Source organism: Pelobates fuscus, chromosome 1, assembly GCF_036172605.1.
Source record: "Pelobates fuscus isolate aPelFus1 chromosome 1, aPelFus1.pri, whole genome shotgun sequence".
Taxonomy (NCBI): Eukaryota; Metazoa; Chordata; class Amphibia; order Anura; family Pelobatidae; genus Pelobates; species Pelobates fuscus.
Genome location: NC_086317.1, coordinates 43,127,747 through 43,142,848, shown reverse-complemented (window position 1 = coordinate 43,142,848; position 15,102 = coordinate 43,127,747).

Here is a 15,102-nt window from a genome sequence, read left to right as displayed (position 1 = left end):
GGGGGGAGACAGTAGGTCCCCCCCCTCATTATCATTATGGCCCCCACCCGCCGCCCAGGGGTGGGGGCCGGGTGGGGGATGATAATAGGTCCCCCCCCTCATTATCATTATGGCCCCCACCCGCCGCCCAGGGGTGGGGGCCGGAGAGGGGGAGGACAGTAGGTCCCCCCCTCGTTATCTTTATGGCCCCCACCCGCCGCCCAGGGGTGGGGGCTGGGGGGGGGAGGACAGTAGGTCCCCCCCCTTCATTATCATTATGGCCCCCACCCGCCGCCCATTGTAATTTATGGGCCCCACCCACCGCGCAGGGGTGGGGGCCGGGGGAAGACAGTAGGTCCCCCCCTTCATTACCATTATGGCCCCCACCCGCCGCCCAGGGGTGGGGGCAGGGGGGGAGAAGAGTAGGTTCCCCCCTCATTATCATTATGGCCCCCACCCACCACGCAGGGGACAATAGGTCTCCCCCCTTATTTTACTTTAGGGTCCCCACCCGTCGTTTAGGGGTGGGGGCCAATAGGTTTTTATTTTTTTTTTACAGTGAGCAGCCACAGGCTGCTCACTGTTTAATAGACATGCCCCTACTCGCGATATAGCGAGTTGGGGCATATTATTTACTAATACTAAGTAATTTTACTTAGTATTAGTAAATGTGGCTGAAAGACCAATTTAGGTCTTTCAGCCTGTTAGTAGATAACTCCCTGATACCGTGGGAATTAGGGCGTTATCTACTAAGCGGCTGCATGATGCAGCCACAGCAAGAATAGGATCCGAGTTTCATTCATTCGAATGAAATTGCGATCCGAACAAAGTGCCGAATTGCGTTCTAAAACAAACGAACATACTGTTCTCATTCAGTTAGAACGCAATTCGCCAGTTTCGGCTAAAATGACAGGAAGCATCGTGGGAACAGGGAGGAAAGGTAAGGATCATGGGAAAATTGCTCTGACCAGCGGAAATGAAGTACACTTTGCTCCTCCGCTGGTCAGAGCTGGTCAAGCGGAGGAATCCTCCATAAGGCAAAGAGTCCCTACTTTGTCTTATGATTTTTAAGAAAACTAAAGAAGATAGGAAGACAAGAATAACAGATCCTGAGAGAGGGGGAGAAGAGGAAGGGATTGAGGAAAGGTAAGTTCGGCATGATAGTGCCGCTTTAAACCACACAAAAGCCCCACAATAGTTACATCCCCTGACAGCCCTGATCTGGGTGACCAACATATCAAAAAAATCACCCAGATCAGTTCAGGTTTTCAGGAATTTCCTGGAAGTCTTATTTTTGGACCGTGCACATGGTCCTATGCCCAAAACAGTTCTAGGGAATCAGGGCTAACAGGGTCGGTCTCTCTGTCTGGAGTACAAAAGTACATAACTCACATAAACAGAGACTTTTCAAGTGCATTGGACAAGTTATGTTGCAGGGCCCATAGTCCTGAGGCAAGAGGCTGGCCAGCAGGCCCCTTCAAGAACCTGTGACGAGGTTCAGTTCGTCACAGAGTATATCTACTAAATAGTGATTATTATTTTTATTTGGGCAGTGGATTTCCCCTTAAAATAAGTGGTTTATAGTTTAAGTTTATGAGCTAGTTTAGTACAGGATTCTCTGTATCTCATATATATCAATTGGTCCAGGTGGCAGATATATGCACACTCAGGTACAATAGAATGTATACGATCAGCAGAATTCTAAATCCCAAGAACTTGTCTTAATAAATTAAACTGCAATCACAGAAACAGGTGGTGGAACAACTGAAATCCTGGAGGCACGCATGCTGGTTCCCAACCTTTTTTGGACCCAGGCACACTTCGATGAGAGAAACATTTCCATGGCACTTACTTCTTATTTTTAAATAAGACCTACCTTAAAAGAATGAATACTTCTATCTGAAAGAACTTGCTATTTTGAATACACACAGAAATAAACGCTGCACCTAACTCCCACTATTCTTGGGCGCCAGCAATGACTATAGTAATCAACAGCCCAAATATATATAAACACAACCAAAGGATGTCTGCTTACTATCACAAATCACAGAGCACTAGTGATGTCGCGAACATAAAATTTTCGGTTCGCAAACGGCGAACGCGAAATTCCGCAAATGTTCGCGAACGGGCGAACCCGGCGAACCGGCATAGACTTCAATGGGCAGGTGAATTTTAAAACCCACAGGGACTCTTTCTGGCCACAATAGTGATGGAAAAGTTGTTTCAAGGGGACTAACACTTGGACTGTGGCATGCCGGAGGGGGATCCATGGCAAAACTCCCATGGAAAATTACATAGTTGATGCAGAGTCTGGTTTTAATCCATAAAGGGCAGAAATCACCTAACATTCCTAAATTGTTTGGAATAACGTGCTTTAAAACATCAGGTATGATGTTGTATCGATCAGGTAGTGTAAGGGTTACGCCCGCTTCACAGTGACAGACCAAACTCCCCGTTTAACGCACCGCAAACAACCGCAAACAGTCCATTTGCACAACCGCAAACTCCCCATTTGCACAAGGTTGGATACCAAGCTAGCCATGTCCCGTTCCTTGTCCTCACTGATGTCATTGAAGGTCTCTCTTCCTCCACCCAGGAAGCGGGAGATGGAAAAAGATGCTTGATCGGTCCTCCTACTTCAAATTTGGGGCACTGCGCGTGCAATCTAATGTGCCACCAGATAGGAGTGGTGTGTTAAGTAGTACTATTCCTATCAGTTTAATCCCTGTTACATCCCCTATCAAGGGACGTGTATATAAGGCATCGATTTTAGGAAGCGGGAGATGGAAAAAGATGCTTGGTCGGTCCTCCTACTTCAAATTTGGGGCACTGCGCGTGCAATCTAATGTGCCACCAGATAGGAGTGGTGTGTTAAGTAGTACTATTCCTATCAGTTTAATCCCTGTTACGTCCCCTATCAGGGGATGTGTATATAAGGCATCGATTTTAGGAAGCGGGAGATGGAAAAAGATGCTTGGTCGGTCCTCCTACTTCAAATTTGCGGCACTGCGTGTGCAATCTAATGTGCCACCAGATAGGAGTGGTGTGTTAACCGCAAACTCCCCATTTGCACAAGGTTGGATACCAAGCTAGCCATGTCCCGTTCCTTGTCCTCACTGATGTCATTGAAGGTCTCTCTTCCTCCACCCAGGAAGCGGGAGATGGAAAAAGATGCTTGATCGGTCCTCCTACTTCAAATTTGGGGCACTGCGCGTGCAATCTAATGTGCCACCAGATAGGAGTGGTGTGTTAAGTAGTACTATTCCTATCAGTTTAATCCCTGTTACATCCCCTATCAAGGGACGTGTATATAAGGCATCGATTTTAGGAAGCGGGAGATGGAAAAAGATGCTTGGTCGGTCCTCCTACTTCAAATTTGGGGCACTGCGCGTGCAATCTAATGTGCCACCAGATAGGAGTGGTGTGTTAAGTAGTACTATTCCTATCAGTTTAATCCCTGTTACGTCCCCTATCAGGGGATGTGTATATAAGGCATCGATTTTAGGAAGCGGGAGATGGAAAAAGATGCTTGGTCGGTCCTCCTACTTCAAATTTGCGGCACTGCGTGTGCAATCTAATGTGCCACCAGATAGGAGTGGTGTGTTAAGTAGTACTATTCTTATCAGTTTAATCCCTGTTATGTCCCCTATCAGGGGACTTGTATATAAGGCATCGATTTTAGGAAGCGGGAGATGGAAAAAGATGCTTGGTCGGTCCTCCTACTTCAAATTTGGGGCACTGCGCGTGCAATCTAATGTGCCACCAGATAGGAGTGGTGTGTTAAGTAGTCCCCCTCATCAGGCCTTTTTTAGTCAAATGTATCGCCCACTGTCAGTCCCTTCGGGATCCATCTCTCATTCATCTTAATAAAGGTGAGGTAATCTAGACTTTTTTGACCTAGGCGACTTCTCTTCTCAGTGACAATACCTCCTTCTGCACTGAAGTTCCTTTCTGACAGGACACTTGAAGCGGGGCAGGCCAGAAGTTCTATCGCAAATTGGGATAGCTCAGGCCACAGGTCAAGCCTGCACACCCAGTAGTCAAGGGGTTCATCGCTCCTCAGAGTGTCGATATCTGCAATTAAGGCGAGGTAGTCTGCTACCTGTCGGTCGAGTCGTTCTCTGAGGGTGGACCCCGAAGGGCTGTGGCGATGCGTAGGACTTAAAAAGCTCCGCATGTCCTCCATCAACAACACGTCTGTAAAGCGTCCTGTCCTTGCCGGTGTGGTCGTGGGAGGAGGAGGATTACTTTCACCTCTTCCCCTGTTAGATTCCCGTTGGGCTGTGACATCACCCTTATACGCTGTGTAAAGCATACTTTTTAATTGATTTTGGAATTGCTGCATCCTTTCCTATTTGCCGTAATTTGGTAACATTTCAGGCACTTTCGGCTTATACTGGGGGTCTAGTAGCGTGGACACCCAGTACAGGTCGTTCTCCTTCAGCCTTTTTATACGAGGGTCTCTCAACAGGCACGACAACATGAAAGACCCCATTTGCACAAGGTTGGATGCCGAGCTACTCATGTCCTGTTCCTCATCCTCAGTGATCTCTCTGAAGGTATGTTCTTCCCCCCAGCCACGTACAACACCACGGGTACCAGATAGGTGACAACGAGCACCCTGGGATGCCTGTTTATGGTTGGTCTTCCTCCTCCTCCTCAAAGCCACATTCCTCCTCTGACTCCTCTTCCTCACAATCCTCTTCCAGCGTTGCCGCAGGTCTAGCAAGTGATGCTGATAAGGCTGTTTCTGGTGGTGATGGTGACCACAACTCTTCCTCTTCACGCTGATCTACGGCCTGATCCAGCACTCTTCGCAGGGCATGCTCCAGGAAGAAAACAAATGGTATGATGTCGCTGATGGTGCCTTCGGTGCGACTGACTAGGTTTGTCACCTCCTCAAAAGGACGCATGAGCCCACAGGCATTGCGCATGAGTGTCCAGTAATGTGGCAAAAAAATTCCCAGCTCCTAGCACCCCGGTCATACAAATACTCGTTAACGGCTTTTTCTTGTTGGAGCAGGCGGTCGAACATTAGGAGTGTTGAATTTCAACGTGTCGGGCTGTCGCAAATCAAGCGCCTCACTGGCATGTTGTTTTGCCGCTGGATATCGGAAAAGTGCGCCATGGCCATGTAGGAATGTCTGAAATGGCCACACACCTTCCTGGCCTGCTTAAGGACGTCCTGTAAGCCTGGGTACTTATGTACAAAGCGTTGTACGATCAGATTACACACATGTGCCATGCACGGCACATGTCAACTTGCCCAAACGCAATGCCCCCAACAAATTTCTTCCGTTGTCACAAACCACTTTACCGATCTCCAGTTGGTGCGGAGTCAGCCACTGATCCACCTGTGCGTTCAGGGTGAACAGGAGTGCTGGTCCAGTGTGACTCTCTGCTTTCAGGCAAGTCAACCCCAAGACGGCGTGACACTGCCGTATCCGGGATGTGGAACAGTACCTGGGGAGCTGGGGGGGTGCCGTTGATGTGGAGCAAGACGCAGCAGCAGAAGAGGACTCAGCCAAGGAGGTTATGGAAGGATGGAGTAGGAGGAGTAGAGGAGGTGGCAGCAGGCCTGCCTGCAAGTCGTGGCGGTGTCACCAACTCCTCTGCAGAGCCATGCATTCCGTGCTTGGCAGCCGTCAGCAGGTTACCCCAATGCGCAGTGTAGGTGATATACCTGCCCTGACCATGCTTTGCAGACCAGGTATCAGTGGTCAGATGGACCCTTGCCCCAACACTGTGTGCCAGACATGCCATTACTTCCTTTTGCATTACTTCCTTTCGAGTACAGGTTAGGGATTGCTTTTGTGCAAAGAAATTTCAGCCGGGTACCTTCCACTGCGGTGTCCCAATAGCTACACATTTTTTGAACGCCTCAGACTCCACCAGCTTGTATGGTAAAAGCTGGCGGGCTAAGAGTTCAGTCAAGCCAGCTGTCAGACGCCGGGCAAGGGGGTGACTTTGTGACATTGGCTTCTTACGCTCTAACATGTCCTTGACAGACACCTGACTGTGGGCAGATGAGCAGGAACTGCTCAAGGCGAGAGACGGAGGGGCGGATGGTTGAGAGGGGGCAAGGAGGACAGCAGTGGTTAATGTGGCTGAAGATGCTGGACCAGGAGGAGGATGGCGGCTTTGAGTTTGTGTGCTGCTTGTACTCATGTGCTAATCCCATAGGCATTTGTGATGTGCGATCATGTGCCTTCACAAAGCAGTTGTACTTAGGTGGGTGTTGGACTTCCCACGACTCAGTTTCTTTTGGCACAGGTTGCAAATGGCATCGCTGTTGTCAGAGGCAGACACACACAAAAAATGCCACACTGCTGAGCTCTGAAATGACGGCATTCTGGTGGTGACAACAGCATGCGTTGATTGGCGTGCTGTCTGGCTGACCCCGGGTGCCGATGCGTGCTGTCTGACTGTGCCACTAGCTCCTTGCGACAACCTCCCCCTGCTTCCAACTCGTCTCCTCCACCTCTCTGTCTCCCCATCTGAACTTTCGTCCTGTTCTTCTTCTTGCCGAGCGGGCACCCACGTAACATCCATGGACGCATCGTCATCATCAACCGCTTCACTTGTATCTGATAACTCAGCAAAGGAAGCAGCAGTGGGTACAACATCATCATCATCACACCGTACGTGTGTAATGCTGCCTGACTGAGACATATCCCTGTTATCTACATCCTCTGGCAATAATGGTTGCGCATCACTCATTTCTTCCAACTGATGTGTAAATAACTTCTCTGACATACCAAGTGAAGCGGCTGTGGTGCTAGTGTTGGTGGTGGCGGCAGGCGGGCGAGTGGTAACTTGAGAGGTGCCCGAAGCTAAGCTGGAGGAGGATGGTGCGTCAAGGTTCTGAGCGGAAGCTGTAGAAGATTGGGTGTCCTGTGTTAGCCAGTCAACTATGTCCTCAGAACTTTTCAAGTTCAGGGTACGTGGCCTCTGAACACTGGGCATTATTCTAGGGCCAAAGGGAATCACAGCACCACGACCACGATGGCCCCTGCGGGGTGGCCTGCCTCTGCCTGTCATTTTTTTTTCGATTAGTGGTACTATGCGTGCAAGCTACTGTTATATGAGTGGCACTGGTGTGACACTGTGCCCTGGCAGGCCCTGAAACGCACACTCGTGAAGGAAACTGACTGCTATTATATTACAGTCCAAAAAGTTTAGTTTTTTTTAAATGCAAGCTATTGGGACACCAGATATGAGTGAGTGGTGGCACTGGGCAGGCCCTGAAACGCACACTCGTGAAGGAAACTGACTGCTATTATATTACAGTCAAAAAAGTTTTTTTTTTTTTTTTTAAATGCAAGCTATTGGGACACCAGATATGAGTGATGGCACTGGGCAAGTGGGCGCAGTATACGCTGTGAGCCTGACACACACGCTGGCAGACAAATAACTGCTATTCAATCTATTACAGTCAAAATTGTGACACCAGATATGAGTGGTGGCACTGGGCAAGTGGGCACACTCGTGAAGGAAACTGACTGCTATTATATTACAGTCCAAAAAGTTTTTTTTTGTTAAATGCAAGCTATTGTGACACCAGATATGAGTGGTGGCACTGGGCAAGTGGGCACAGTATACGCTGTGAGCCTGACACACACGCTGGCAGACAAATAACTGCTATTCAATCTATTACAGTCAAAATTGTGACACCAGATATGAGTGGTGGCACTGGGCAAGTGGGCACACTTGTGAAGGAAACTGACTGCTATTATATTACAGTCAAAAAAGTTTTTTTTTGTTAAATGCAAGCTATTGTGACACCAGATATGAGTGGTGGCACTGGGCAAGTGGGCACAGTATACGCTGTGAGCCTGACACACACGCTGGCAGACAACTAACTGCTATTCAATCTGTTACAGTCAAAATTGTATTTTTTTTTTTAAATGTACACTACTGTTACACCAGATATAAGTTTCACTAGTGTGACACTGTGCCCTGGCAGGCCCTGAAACGCACACTCGTGAAGGAAACTTACTGCTATTATATTACAGTCCAAAAAGTTTTGTTTTTTGTTAAATGCAAGCTATTGTGACACCAGATATGAGTGGTGGCACTGGGCAAGTGGGCACAGTATACGCTGTGAGCCTGACACACACGCTGGCAGACAAATAACTGCTATTCAATCTATTACAGTCAAAATTGTGACACCAGATATGAGTGGTGGCACTGGGCAAGTGGGCACACTTGTGAAGGAAACTGACTGCTATTATATTACAGTCCAAAAAGTTTTTTTTTGTTAAATGCAAGCTATTGTGACACCAGATATGAGTGGTGGCACTGGGCAAGTGGGCACAGTATACGCTGTGAGCCTGACACACACGCTGGCAGACAACTAACTGCTATTCAATCTGTTACAGTCAAAATTGTATTTTTTTTTTTTAAATGTACACTACTGTTACACCAGATATAAGTTTCACTAGTGTGACACTGTGCCCTGGCAGGCCCTGAAACGCACACTCGTGAAGGAAACTTACTGCTATTATATTACAGTCCAAAAAGTTTTGTTTTTTGTTAAATGCAAGCTATTGTGACACCAGATATGAGTGATGGCACTGGGCAAGTGGGCACAGTATACGCTGTGAGCCTGACACACACGCTGGCAGACAACTAACTGCTATTCAATCTATTACAGGTTTTTTTTTTTTTAAATGTACACTACTGTTACACCAGATATAAGTTTCACTGGTGTGACACTGTGCCCTGGCAGGCCCTGAAATGCACACTCGTGAAGGAAACTGACTGCTATTATATTACAGTCCAAAAAGTTCTTTTTGTTAAATGCAAGCTATTGTGACACCAGATATGAGTGGTGGCACTGGGCAAGTGGGCACAGTATATGCTGTGAGCCTGACACACATGCTGGCAGACAACTAACTGCTATTCAATATATTACAGTGAATTTTTTTTTTTTTTTAAATGTACACCACTGTTACACCAGATACAAGTTTCACTGGTGTGACACTGTGCCCTGGCAGGCCCTGAAATGCACACTCATGAAGGAAACTGACTGTGGCACTGGGCAGGCCCTGAAACGCACACTAGTGAAGGAAACTGACTGCTATTATATTACAGTCCAAAAAGTTTTTTTGTTTTTTTAAATGCAAGCTATTGTGACACCAGTGAGTGAGTGGTGGCACTGGGCAGGCCCTGAAACGCACACTAGTGAAGGAAACTGACTGCTATTATATTACAGTCAAAAAAGTTTTGTTGTTTTTAAATGCAAGCTATTGGGACACCAGATATGAGTGAGTGGTGGCACTGGGCAAGTGGGCACAATATACGCTGTGAGCCTGACACACACGCTGGCAGACAACTAACTGCTATTCAATCTATTACAGTCAAAATTGTGACACCAGATATGAGTGGTGGCACTGGGCAAGTGGGCACACTCGTGAAGGAAACTGACTGCTATTATATTACAGTCCAAAAAGTTTTTTTGTTTTTTTAAATGCAAGCTATTGTGACACCAGTGAGTGAGTGGTGGCACTGGGCAGGCCCTGAAACGCACACTAGTGAAGGAAACTGACTGCTATTATATTACAGTCAAAAAAGTTTCGTTTTTTTTAAATGCAAGCTATTGGGACACCAGATATGAGTGGTGTCACTGGGCAAGTGGGCCCAGTATACGCTGTGAGCCTGACACACACGTTGGCAGACAACTAACTGCTGTTCAATCTATTACAGTCAAAATTTTATTTTTTTTTCTAAAAATGTACACTACTGTTACACCAGATATGAGTTACACTGGTGTGACACTGTGCCCTGGCAGGCCCTGAAACGCACACTCGTGAAGGAAACTGACTGCTATTATATTACAGTCCAAAAAGGTTTTTTTTTTAAATGCAAGCTATTGGGACATCAGATATGAGTGAGTGGTGGCGGCACTGGGCAGGCCCTGAAACGCACACTAGTGAAGGAAACTGACTGCTATTATATTACAGTCCAAAAAGTTGTTTTTTTGGTTAAATGCAAGCTATTGTGACACCAGATATGAGTGTTGGCACTGGGCAAGTGGGCACAGTATACGCTGTGAGCCTGACACACACGCTGGCAGACAAATAACTGCTATTCAATCTATTACAGTCAAAATTGTGACACCAGATATGAGTGGTGGCACTGGGCAAGTGGGCACACTCGTGAAGGAAACTGACTGCTATTATATTACAGTCCAAAAAGTTTTTTTTTGTTAAATGCAAGCTATTGTGACACCAGTGAGCGAGTGGTGGCACTGGGCAGGCCCTGAAACGCACACTAGTGAAGGAAACTGACTGCTATTATATTACAGTCAAAAAAGTTTTTTTTTTTTTTAAATGCTAGCTATTGTGACACCAGTGAGTGAGTGATGGCACTGGGCAAGTGGGCACAGTATATGCTGTGAGCCTGACACACAGGCTGGCAGGCAGGCAACTGCAATTACATTACACAAAAAAAAAAAAAAGCAGACTTAGTCCTTCAGGACTGTAGTGGACACTGAATACACTAGCCTAGCTATCAATTTCCCTATCAAATCAGCAGCAGCTACACTGTCCCTACTCTCACTAAGAATGCAGCTTCACAATGAATGTAAAATGGATGCTGTCCAGGAGGTGGGAGGGTCTGGGAGAGAGGGTCTGCTGCTGATTGGCTGGAATGTGTCTGCTGACTGTGAGGTACAGGCAGGGTCAAAGTTTACTCAATGATGACGAATAGGGGGCAGCGAACAGTTTGTGACATCACTACAGAGCACATTTAAATAAAAGAGATTTTTAGTACCACTGCAATGATCGTTAGTGTAAGCTCGTTAAGGCAAACCTCTCAAATGAGTTCTATGCTAACAATTCACCTGAATGCTTTCAGCATAATCTCGAATCAGACAGAATGGGGTGTTCTTATGAACCCCTACACACTTATTAACCATTACTAGGACACACATGGGACGGGTTGGGGCACTGTAACATGGCTGTGTAAATTGTAAAAGAAACAGAAATAAGCCTGGTGCTAAAACGCCTTCTACTCTTGAGCAGCAGCAATGACTCACTATACTATCCATCAGTCTAAAAATATTAACAAACAAACAAACAAAAGCTACATCCTCGCTATTCCAAATCCCTATGTACGTATAAATAACAGAGCCATTTTGTCTGATGTTTACTTTTTTAAATTATCTGCGATGTGAATTTCAATTCGTATGCCGGCACTTATTTAAAAAAATACAAAATGTGATAACTACACCTGACTCCGGTGAAATGAAATAATACAACTTAACTTATAGGACACAGCTTCCCAAGGTTACCTCCCAGATGGTAACCGCTCTCAACAGATATGTGTATACAGAACATTTTGGGTTCTTGCTGATTGACCTATAGAACAAAGAATAACATAGTGCAATATTGTCTAATAATCACATAACGCAAGTTATCAGTTGCACTCACAAAATCAAGTTTACCTGAGGGCAACTGATAACTTGCGTTATGTGATTCTTTGTTATTCTTTGTTCTTTGTCAGCAAGAACCCTAAATTTTCTGTATACACATACTTGTTTAAAGAAAACCTGAAGCCTGCATTCAGCCTATTACAGTCTAGAAGTCCATGTTTTTGTGGCACACCTCTGCTCTAAAACAATGATCCCTGTGTATAGTTACATTTTGAACGTGAAAAGCGTAGGCCAATTCAATGACTGTGAAATGGATTGCTTGGAAAATTCACTGTTCCATGACCTGATAGGACTGGACACTGTCTGCTGCCACTTTCATTCCCAACGGGACTCCTGCTAAGCTCTACGTACACATTCTATGTGATTACTCTGGACTGAAAGGTTGCTGGTTGCTTGGCAACCTGCAAGGTTGACCAGATCTCAAATGATTCTACCACATACAGTTGATAAAATATGGTATTAAGTACTACTGTTAAGGTCAAGCATAGTAAAACTAAAGCTTTAAAAAAAATCATATTTTTGTAGATATATGGGTTCGGGTACAATTTCATATGGCATTGTTAAGAATACCGTAGGTCTGGGATCAGTCTGTGAGAAAAACCTAAATCAAAATTTTCCATGAAAAAAATGGCAAAGGACTTCAGATTGCTTAAGATGCCTCATACATTGCACCACCCATACCGGTTTGAAGGTTGCCTTATTTGGCATATTATTTGATCAGCAGAGACCCTACCGTGCATCCATTAAATCGCTTGGATTGCCCAGGTCATACAGCTTTTATCTATTGGGTTTTCGCAATGGCCACATTTTATGCCATCTGACAGTTCCTTGGCATACCTACACAGTTATCTGCAGCCTATTTACATGACTTGTAGTGGATGATAAACACTTCCATGGATTTAGTAAATTCATATTGAGACCAAATTTCCAATTTCTCACGTGAGAGGGCCTTGCAGATTACCAATCAAAGGTTCTATGTACCCAGTTGTATATCATTCAGTTGATATTTAGTCTCACTTGACTAAGCACACACAAAGGTGCCCATCTCTGGTTCAAACCAGATTGGTGATCTGCTGTGATGATCACTCAGGATATCCCAAATCAAGAATGGGGTCTTACCTTTCAAGCCAATATCTCTCTTACTTAGGGGCCGGTTGGTGGTAACTCCGGTTGTTCTATACACCTAAGATAGCACAACTATTCTTCTGATGGTGATGACCCCAAGTTCTTGATATTAAAGGACCACTCTAGTGCCAGGAAAACATACTCGTTTTCCTGGCACTAGAGTGCCCTGAGGGTGCCCCCACCCTTAGGGACCCACTCCCGCCGGGCTCTGGGGGGAGGAAGGGGTTAAACTTACCTCTTTCTCCAGCGCCGGGCGGGGAGCTCTACTCCTCCTCTCCTTCTTCCTTGCGACGTCATCGGCTGAATGCGCATGCGCGGCAGGAGCCGTGCTCGCATTCAGCCGGTCGCATAGGAAAGCATTTACAATGCTTTCCTATGGACGCTTGCGTGCTCTCACTGTGAGTGTCAGTGAGACAGCCACTAGAGGTTTCGGAGGCTGGATTAACCCTCAGTATAAACATAGCAGTTTCTCTGAAACTGCTATGTTTATAAAAAAAAGGGTTAATCCTAGAGGGACCTGGCACCCAGACCACTTAATTAAGCTGAAGTTGTCTGGGTGCCTAGAGTGGTCCTTTAAGCAATTTGCCTTTTGCCTGTCATTGTTAAAGAGACACTATAGTCACTAGAACAACTACAGCTTAATGTAGTTGTTCTGGTGAGTACAGTCAGTCCCTGCATACTTTAGAGAAAATGCAGTGTTTAAATTACAGCCTTGGAACACCCCTAGTGGCCACTCCTCAGATGGTTGCTAGAGGTGCTTCCTGGGGCAGTGCTGCACATTGTCGGAAAGCATTGAATTGGCTAAAAATCGGCAATTCTGATGATGTCACCAAGGGCGCGTTTTTCATGCGTTTAAGGGGGGTAAACTGGGGACAAGCCACCTTAATGGTGGGTTTTGCACTATAGGGTCAGGAATACATGTTTGTGTAAATGACCCTATAGTGTTCCTTTAAGTTATTGGCAGTAGCATATAAACATATCCTATTTGGTCTTGTAAAATGCAAGAAATTATCCAGTTAGTTTTTTTATGGGAAAAAAAAGTTTTCACATTTAGCTGTTATGTAGGGTTGTAAAGAAAACAAGTGAGGATGATTTCACAGGAGATAGTAAAATAACAATGCTCATGCTCTTAAAGTGACACTATAGTCACCCAGACCACTTCAGCTCAATGAAGTGGTCTGGGTGCCAGGTCCCCCAGGTTTTAACCCTTCACATGTAAACATAGCAGTTTCAGAGAGGCGCAGACAGGTGCTCTTGCAAGCTGTTTTTTTTAAAGTTACGCCCAATAGAAATCACGCACACAAAAATACATGCATGTTTTCTTTGGGGTATATGTACTAAATTGTTTTAAATTTTTTTTTACCAAAATAAGTTTTCAAGGACGTGTTCCTTTAAAGAATAATGCATGCTATTTTAAAATGGCTCTGTCACTGTCTGGGGTCTTTGCATAATCTGGGTGTCTGGTGGCCATGGGGGGCTACGGGGGGGCAGGAAACTTGAACCTATCGCTCACAGCTGCCACCTCCTATACCATCCGCTTTTTTTTTTTTAGCTCCTGGTGCTTCAATTGCCAGCAATCAACATCACCGCTGTACTCTCACGCGTGAGTGTGAGTATAACCTTAAGGTCTATGGAGGATCCCTCAAAAACACAGGATCTAGGAAGAACGTAATTTGACTACTCTAGGGCAAACTTGACAGCAGTAATTCGACCTTTTTATCAAGTGTAGAAAAAAACTTATTTTAAAAAAATGGACTTTACTTCATGGTAACATTGTCAGAATGTTAATTGGCTATTATGGACAAATTTGCAGCAAGACTGATGTTTCAGCCAACAGTCTAGCTGCATATTGTCCATGTTGTGAAAAGAGTAGGAGGGTATTGCCTAATCACTGAAAGCTAATTCACATTATATGGAACTTATGGTATTCTTCTAAAATAAAGCCCACAACATCAGTTACTATCTTTCCATAGCAATTCATTTAAAATAGAATCTAGAAATAAGACAATGAAACAATATAAGGCATTATTGTATTCGGATAAAAAGCAAAAATATAATACGTTTGAGCTTCTAATGTCTTGTAGCTGTGTGTTATGATCATCACTGTCCTTAATTCCTTAAAGGGACACTGTAGGCACTTCCTCTCATTGAAGTGGTCTGAGTGCTGTGTCCCTGTCCCCTTTAGCCCTGCAATGTAAAACATTGAGAAACTGCAGTGTTTATACTGGAGTACTAAGACTGCCTCTAGTGACTGTCTACCAGAAAGCCACTGCAGGCGCTTCTTGCAGTTTAATTGAGTTTGACTTCATGAAACAATGCTTTGTGTGAGGACATCCATCGTCTTCAAAATTCCCACAGGAAAACATTGAGTCAATGCTTTCCTATGGGGAAAGACAAATGCGCGGGACACTCACCGCGCATGTGCTTAAGTTCCCCCATCTGGTAACGTCGGCTGAGGAGGAGTGCAACCCAGTGTCGAGGGACATCAGCGTTGGAATAAGTGACTGAAAGGGTTTTTAACCCCTTAAGGACACATGACGTGTGTGACATGTCATGATTCC